Genomic DNA, 9,322 nt, shown 5'->3' on the forward strand with positions numbered 1-9,322 from the left:
AAATATCCTCTTTTTACAAAACCAACCAGAACTATCTCTAAACTTCTTAAACTTCCTTTTTGTTGTTCAAATATTCTGCTATTTTCCCAATAGAACGGCTGTAATGGCTGATGGTGTGTAACATCAGGACAAGGACAAACAGGTCAGTTGCGGAACACTGATCACCACTGCACCTCCTCGGGAAGGGTTGCCCTCACAAGTTGTGTGTCAGAGGGTAGCCTGCCTGGGCCAAAGGCCAGTTTCTGCCTGAACAACGTTGAGAATGCACGGTCAGTGGTTGGAAAGAACACAGACGATTTCTGCATGTAATCTGTAAACACGAACATGGGCCTTTCTGATGGACACACTCAGCTATCCCAGGCACCCCCTCTCCCGCTCTTATTGACCAGAAATGAGTAACTCATGAGCCCCGGACCATTGATTATGGAATGTTGGAACTATGCAAAAGCTTAGCAATAATTTTAGGCTACATTTCTGCTTTGACAGAGGAGGAAATGGAGATTCTGGAAGGTGAGGTGCCACCTCCTCCATGAGGTCTACCCTGACTACTACTCTTTTAAAATCTCCTTTCTCACCTAACAATCTAGACCCTCCTTACTTTGTGATATTTCTATTCCTATTCTGGTCACACGCATTCACATTTCCCCAGGACAGTTCCAGTTTGTGACTTCTGTTTCAGTATAATCATTGTGTCTCCTTTTGCACTCAAGTGGCCCAAAGTATCTGGTGACCTTATCCACGGGTCCAAACAGTTATCCTCTCCTCCAGGGAATATATACTCTCATTTTGGCTCCCCACACAGCAACAGCAAACAGAACAATCTTTTTGTGTGTGTGTTTGTTTTGTTAGTCCTCACCCAGGAATATTTTTCCATTGATTTCTAGAGAGTGAAAGGGAGAGAGGGAGGGGGGAAACGAAGTAAGTGAAATGGAGGAAGAGCGAGGGAGAGAAACATCAACAACCAAATATGTGCCCCCACATGTGCCCTGACCAGCCGGATTGAACCTGCAACCCAGATATGTGCCCTTGATTTGGAATCGAATCTTTGACCCTTCAGTGCGTAGGCTGACACTCTAACCACTGAACTACACCAGCTGGGGCAGAACAATCTTTTAAAAAAATATGTCAAATGATGTCATTCCTCTGCTCGAATTGCTCCACCTCTTCTCCCACAGAGTATAATCCAGACTCCTTAGCACCATATAACTCACTTGTTTAGTGTCTACCATGGTCTGTCTGACCCTCCCCCTAGAATTAAGGTCCATGTGGGCAGGGATCTTTGCTTTTGTATTGCTGTGCCCCCCCCCCCCCCCCATAATTAGACAGTGGATCCACATCCTATGTAATAAAGAGCTAATATGCTAATTAGACCAAACAGCCAAACGACCTTCCAGACGAAGCTGGGGCAGCCAGGGCCAGCCGAGGCAGCCGGGGCTTCGAGGGCCAAGCCCCTTGCACGAATTTCATGCATTGGGCCTCTAGTAGTAAATAACATGGATAGGTAAGTTTCTGACCTCCTCCCTCCCCTCCCTTGAATTCTACCCAACACTAGGGACTGGGCATGATGGACTGGGAGGTGAAATGAGGTAAGTGAAATGGAGTTAGGTCAAGCACCTGGAAAATTCCAAGGAGTGAAGATAGGGTGTGCAGCTCCCAGTACTGCAAAATCCTGTTATTTTCCAACTGTTTGAGAGATGCAGAGGCAACCAGGGATGTAGGGACAAAAAGAGCAACCTTCTAAGAAAATTCATTTTTTTCTTCTCACTTTGCTCTTTCCACACATCCTTTTCATACACCCTTGACCTTGTACTTGCCCTCCTATTTTATAATTATACTTAATTTTCCGAGTTCAGTGTGATGTAGGGTCATCAGTTTATTGTAAACATTAAAAAAAAGTGCTTTTATGTTATCTTAAGCCCAAAGGAGACTATAATTTGTTAAAGTGGGCTTTTACTTTAGTTTCTTTTTTAAGGAAAATTGAGCAAAAGTGGCGCCTGCTCACCTTGCTCTCTCCCTCGCTCCCTCTGCCCCCCACTATTCCCAGAAGGCTGCAATCTGGCCGGGACAGGAGGAATGGCTTTTTTGCCAGGAACATATTTTCTGCCTTTGTTCCATCCCCGCAGATCCAACACTGGAGCGCCTGGGGATTACCAGTGGTGTCGCAGGCCTGGTGCCCCCAACTGAGAGACCATAATTTTTCATTTAGAATCAAATCATGGAAAGAATCAGGGAGGATTATATTGTCAGAGGTAGCAGGAAGGAAGTCAACAAATGTCTTATTAAACAGCCTCTATGGAGCCTCCAGGTGCAGGTGATTTCCCTGTCGGGGACGGAGAGAAAATCACCCGCATTTCCCACAGGACACGGAGACCCAGGCTGCTCCATTACCTGCTTGTCCTCTTGTCCAGCGTGGCCATGGCGTCTGCGTTACTGACATGTCTATGTCATATACAGCCCAGGGCTTCCCAGTTTCTAGAGGCCCACGTGGGGGATGGAGGCGAGGCTGTTGAAGCAGAGCTGCCCCGGGCACCGCTTTCAGCTGGAGGAACTGGCTGGGTTTTGGGCATCACAGCAACTGCAGGACAACTTCTGCAAGGAATGGAGGTAGGAGTGGGGAGAGTGTTTCTTTCTCAAGCTTGGTGTATCACAAATTATCACCCAAATACCATGTGTGCTCTCAATTGTTTGCTTCTTCTTCTAGAATGTCCTTTTCTGCCCTTAGCTGGCCCGAATCTTTCCTTCATGGTCCAACTCAAAGCTATCTGGTCCCAGGACACAGAGGTGTCTCATTTACTGCTCCTCTTCTTATCCACGTTATTTGTCAGTGGTGACAAGCCCTGTTGGATCTGACCTGGAAGGCCTTGGAGACCAGTTTGGGTCAGCCTCTTCTTTTACAGAAATGAGAATCAAGAGCCAGATAGATGAAGTACCACGTTCAGAGCTGGAGAGTGGCTGAATAAGGAGCACCATGTAGTTCCCATCTCCCGGGATATTTTCTTCGGCAATATTAAAAGTGCTGAAGTTTTTGAGTGATACAAGCTGTGTGTCTAGCTCTGTGTGGCTGTCTTGGGGGTGTTAAATTATTTTACCCTTTATGTGTGTTGAAGTTATGTACTTTTGTGTCTTTGTCTTTCTTTATTTCATCAACTAGAGGCCTGATGCATGAAGTTCTTCTATGGTAGGGTCCCTAGGCCTGGCCGGCGATAAGGGCCAATCTGTGGGGCGACCAGTGGGGTGATTGGGGGTGGTGGTGGGGGGGGCACTGGCACTTGCCTTGGCTGGCCTGGGGCCTGCAGGGTGGGGGCAGCTCCTGCATTGAGTGTCTGCCCCCTGATGGTCAGTGCACATCACAGCGACCTGTTGTTTCATCGGTCGTTCTGCTGTTCAGTCTATTTGCATATTAGGCTTTTTTATATAGGATTGTTGTAATTATTGTGACAAGTTATTCATATAGTTATTTAAATATTGAATACCAATTTCATGTGAAGCAGGTGCTCAGTTCTTGAAACTTCTTTTCTCTAGCTACCTTCGCTAACTAAATCATCTCAGGCAGGCCCATCGCTTTTAAATACCAATTTAAACATGGGATAACTCATGGTAATTTCCTATCCAGGCCAGGGGTTTGCAAACTCCAGATTTAAATCAACTTGATAAATTTGCCTACTTGATAAATCTACTGTCCAAAGTAGACTTCACATCCCTCAGCAAATCCGCTCCACCTGCAACCTTCCCCATCTCAATAAATTGCATTTCTATTCTTTCTGTTTTTAGACCCAAAAACTTAAGTAACGTTTGACTGTTTCTTCTCTTTTTCCCATAGCCTACACCACTCTACTGGCATTTTTTGTTGACTCTTCTTTTTAAATTATCACATAATCTGATAACTTTTTACTGTATTCCCTTATCGTGATCCAAGGAGTCATTCTCTCCTCCATGGAATATTTGCTTCCATTTTGTCTCCCTAATAGCAGGCAGAACAATTATTTTTTTTAACGTAAGTCAAAGTAGGTTCATTTCTCTGTTCACATTGCTCCATTTCTTGTTTCTTAAGGTGTAATCCAGACTCTTTACCATGCCCCACAAAACCTTATATAAATTGCACCTCACTAACTCTCTGACCTAATCTCTACCACTGTCCCCCATGCTCACCACATTCCAGACACACCTGTCTCTTTGTTTTTTTTCTTCTTCTTAGAACATGTCATGAGTGTCCCAGCCTCAAGATTTTGGACTTAATGATTCCTCTACCAAGAGCATTCTTCCTGAACATCTGTGAAGTTGCTCTCTTAATTCCTTTAGGTCTCTGTTCACATATTTTATATAACATAGTATTACATCCTCCTAATCTGGGCACTGGCTATCCCCTTAATCCTACTTTTATATTTCATACTCATGGCACCTGATATATTATATATTTAAAATTTTACTTGTTTATGAATTAACTTTCCTGCCCCTCCTACACAGTTAAAATATAAGAGGTCAGAGATTTTTGTCTATTTTGTTCACTAATATGTCCCAGGACTTAGAATAGTAGAGATCACTAGTAAGGGATGATTAATTATTATTTAAACAATTGAATGAAATTCTGCAACAAAACAAGTATTTGATTTATGAAAAACAGCCATTAATTTTAACTACATATATGTCACTGGATTCCTTAGTAAGAGCTATTTCTGTGGAAGTCAATCTGGAGTAAGTGCTTGAAGAATAGGAAACTCATTCAAAGAGATTGGCTTTGAAGAAAAAGAGACAGGGTGATATTAGAGTGGAATATGGAGCCAAAGTAGCGTACTTTTTAAGTATATTAGACTTGAGGATGTTTAAATTGATGGAGAAGATCTAGTTTAGAGTAAAATGTTAATTATATCTGAAAGGTTCAAATCCCCAACAATGGGCTGTTCCCCAGAAGAAGGTTGGGCATGCTATCTAAGCACAGGTGGGGAGCTGGTCTCCGAGAGGAGAAGAGGTCCCGATGTAGTTAGGGTTGGAAATGCTTGCCTCAAGGTTTCTTTTTTCTTTATGAAGTAGGTGGTATTGTCATAGTCTCAGGGTGATGGTGAGGGTATGGGTTGGAGGTACCTGGAGAAGGCTGATAGTAGCCATCAAGGAGAGTGGAGGAATGAGTTGACTTAGGCAGAGTAGCTGGATGGTCAGACAGGGTGAGAGCCTACTTAAAGTAAGTGATCATAATTTATATATCACTAATCTATCCTGTGTTTCTTGTGTCATTTAACTGTTCTGCTAAGTGTGTACAGAAAATGGAGATTGAGGAGTGATGGAGGAAATGATCACTGGTGATGAGGAGGTCAAGAAGTTGAGACACTTGGGTGATATGCCATCTATATGCATAAATAAGTTATCCAGGGTGATGTCAGAATTTGTATAATTTGTATGGAGAGAGACACTGAGTTGGTAGACTAGCTAGGCTAGACCACAGAAGATGATCTGTGTTTGAAGTTGGCTAGAGTGATACCTCAAATATGGCTAAGGTTGTTACTTTGATTTTCCTTAAATCAGTAAGGAATGTATGTGAAATTGAGGGGGTAAATGAGAGGCTGGGTAATTTTGAAAATGAAATTATGTCTTCCTAATTCCTCCTGGAGTTATGGTAGAAGCATGGAAACCTCCACAACCTGACCAGAGTGAGGATCCGCCTGGCCAGAATTCAGATTTCTCTGCTTTTTATATTGGCTTCTTAGTGCCGTTGCAGTAAATCTGCCATATTTATATCCCTTTGCTTTCTATTTCTCATCAGGCCTCAGCAAGCTCATGGATTACTGTGGGAAGAAATAGATATGGATAATATAAGTGAACGTCTTACATTTCAAAAGGGAAGTAATTATTTGGAAAGGTAATGGGAAGAAAAGAGGACTCTTATACATGGCATGTGAGAGAAACAATAGTAACTACACAAGAAAAGGTCCTACTTTCAGTAAAGGCCAGGTTACGGTGAAGCTGAGTAGGCAGAGGGATTTCTCTGGGAAGCTGTTGAGGAGCAGGAAAATGTGCTGCACATGGAGACCATAATGAGTTATGTTTAAGAGTTTAGGGGTCTGGAATCAGATTGCTTGATTCAAAGTTCTGTTATTTGATACATGTGTGACCTTGGGCACTTAATTTAACTTCTTTGGTGGCAGTTCCCCAGGGCACAGTGAGAGGCTATGGAAAGTAAGGGAGAAGTGGATAGCTGGACGGAGTCAAGGAGGCACTGAGCATTACTGGGGAAGATGGTATAGCAGAAAGATGGCCAGGGAGGCTCATACTCTGGCCACTGACAGATGAAAAAGAATGGTAAGTGGCCTTTGTGCACATGGTCTCAACAGTCTCTTTAAGAAGGTGGTCACTGGGTCTGATGGCTAGAGGACTCAGTGCATAAGCTCTCAGGTGTATCTATTCTTGTAGCTATGGTCTAAATGTACCTACGAGTCAGAGAAAGAAGATGTATGGGTCAAGGGAGACAGGCATAATAATAATCATTGTGACTGAGTGGAAGGAAATCAGGGATTGACTTTATGCATTTGTTACATAAAACCATACTCAAAACAGCTTTGAAAACAACCAACTAGCTTATAAAGTTACTTTTGCTAGAATTTGTCACAAGGTGTTACATATCCTACTCAAAATTTAAAAGTACAGTTAATCTCAAACTCTTCTATTTTTCTCATTACCAATGGGGTAAAAACAAATCTCAATTTATTGCTTTGCAATGTGAAGGATATGATATTTAATTTCACAGAAAATAGGTTTTCTATTTTCAGATAACATTCTAGTTATTTTTTGTTAGATTTTCCTACTAAAGGCCTTATGAAACCATGCTCCAAACCTTTTCTTCAAAAAGTTGTAAAATATGCTTCTTAATCGTTGTCCACATATGGGATGGAGTTGTGTTGAAGGATGGAGTCTCTGCTTCACACAATAGGTACTGAGATTGCCCTTCAGAAAACACAGCTTTTTGGGTTCAGCAATCTTGCTGTTATAAGGATATTAGTCAGAACAATGGCATTCACAAAAGGGAAACACCTGTGCACACTACAGATGGGTTCATTGGAATACTATTACCCAGAATTGTTAGCATCTTTGCACATCTACAGACTACATATGGTAACTATGATAATAAAGATAATTGATGCTTGCACTCACCTTTGCTTGGAATCTTCAAATGCTGTAATGTGCTTAATTCTATCTGACCCTCAGAAAGCTGTGAGAGTTAGGTAGGATCGTCGTCTTAGTTTTAGAGCAATCTTCAAATGACATGTGCTAAGTCACCTTGCTAATGAGTAGTGGGGTGAGCATTCTAACTCACCTTTTAATTTCACCTTCTTTTCTGTTACAGAGTTTCTTTTGAAAAATCAGAGATTAACTGGATATAATTTTAGCATTATAAATGTAATATTTTAAAGTTGCTTTTATATGATGATATGGATAGTGCATGCTAAATTAAAATATTCAATGAGCCATTCTCTACTCTGAAAAGTAACAGAACATTTGCTCTACTATTATGTACGTGTTCAAGTCAGCTTGGTGATAGAAAAGTTACGAACATGTTAGGCTGTCTTGGGCAAGCAATTGGCCTTTGGATATTTCCTCTTGCCCAAGTGCTGGGAAAAACAACCACAAGATGATTTGGCTGCCTGTGAAGTTATTTATCCGAGGCAGGACAGTTACCCAGCGTATTAAGAGAGTCAATGTTCTCATTAGTATTTGGGGACAAGTTCAACATGCTTATTGGTCCAACAAGGACCTTTAGTTCCTTCATATTTGGATGAATAAAGACATTAACGTCTGGCTGCCTTCAGCAACATTCCTGATAAAACGTAATTTTGTCATTTAAAAAGATAGTCTAGCCGAAACCGGTTTGGCTCAGTGGATAGAGCGTCGGCCTGCGGACTACAAATGCATACACACACTCTTATCTCCTTCCCATTCAAATAAACTCCCACATATCACCCGTTACAACACACACAATCCTACCCTGATCGATGTTTCTCTCTCATCGATGTTTCTAGCTCTCTATCTCTCTCCCTTCCTCTCTGTGAAAAATCAATAATGTACAAACAGACATAATTGAACACAGACACACAGATGCGCACACCTCCACAACATACCCATATTATCAACAGATTCACTAGCATACTCACTCACTTTCACTTCTTAATGTTGGTTTGCATTCCTTGGGATATGTATCACAAAAATTTCCACACAAGTATTAAAACCACCTTCACACCTAACATATTTGACTACCACACACAGCTGAAATCCTGTCTCCCTCCCCCCACACGGAGACAGCACAGTTTTGAATTTCTGTGTCTGAGATGCCCTCTGCCTAGAAGCAGCTGTGCTCGTTAATGCTTTTCATGCAGCTAATTTTCTATTTGCAAGCACAAATCTCCCTTGATCCCCACTAATCTAGAGGATGCTGTTATCAGGGAAGAAGAAAAAGTGCAGAACTAAATGAATCTCCTCCATTTTTCATTCATGAGGTTAGTCCATGTTCCTAGGTAAACAGATTAAGGGGAGGGCTTTAGAAGAGTCGTGAAGGAGAATGGGGACACCAAAGGGTTTGTGCCTTCTTTGTGCTGTGCACCGGGAAGCAAAATACTTTTTTAGCAAAGCTCTTTTTTAAAAAATTAATTTTTTAATGACTTCCAAAGAAGGTATGTAACACATATGTAAGTTATGAGCATAGCAATGCTCACCATCCAACTTAATTTCTATAACAGAACCAATACTACTTCTTTGTTTTCTCAATCCATCTCTCTCTCTCTTTCTTTTCTTTTTTTAAAACTCCTTTAATAGAACTTTGGAACATTTTAACTCTGATCACACACCCACTCCCAACGTTTTCTTTTTGTCCATAATTTTATTTCTATCCCTTTAAGCCCCCAAAGTTAATATTATTATTATATTTAATATTTCATGAAATATTCGTTTGATTAGATTGTGGTTAAATTTTCTGACATTTTTTGTATGAACCTTCTCTTTCTCTCTGACTACTTAAATGTCTTCTCTTTGGTCTTGATATTCTGTCTTAACTACAACATGTCGAGGTAAAGATTTCTTTCTCTCTCCTGCTTGGGATACATTATGCTGCATGCTAACCAACAGTTACTATCTCTTCAAATATCACATCTTACCTATTTTCTCTATGTTCTTCTTTTTGCAATCTGATTCCTTGGCTGTAACACCATCTCATTCTGTTTTCCATATATCTTAACCTCTTGTTCCTATTTCCCATCACTTTTTCTATGTTGTGGATTTTAAATTGATTTTTTAGAGAAAAAGAGGGAGAGATGGAGGGAGGGAAGGAGAGAGAGAGAAACAT

Source organism: Myotis lucifugus, unplaced genomic scaffold (genome assembly GCF_000147115.1).
Source record: "Myotis lucifugus unplaced genomic scaffold, Myoluc2.0 scaffold_224, whole genome shotgun sequence".
NCBI classification, from domain to species: domain Eukaryota; kingdom Metazoa; phylum Chordata; class Mammalia; order Chiroptera; family Vespertilionidae; genus Myotis; species Myotis lucifugus.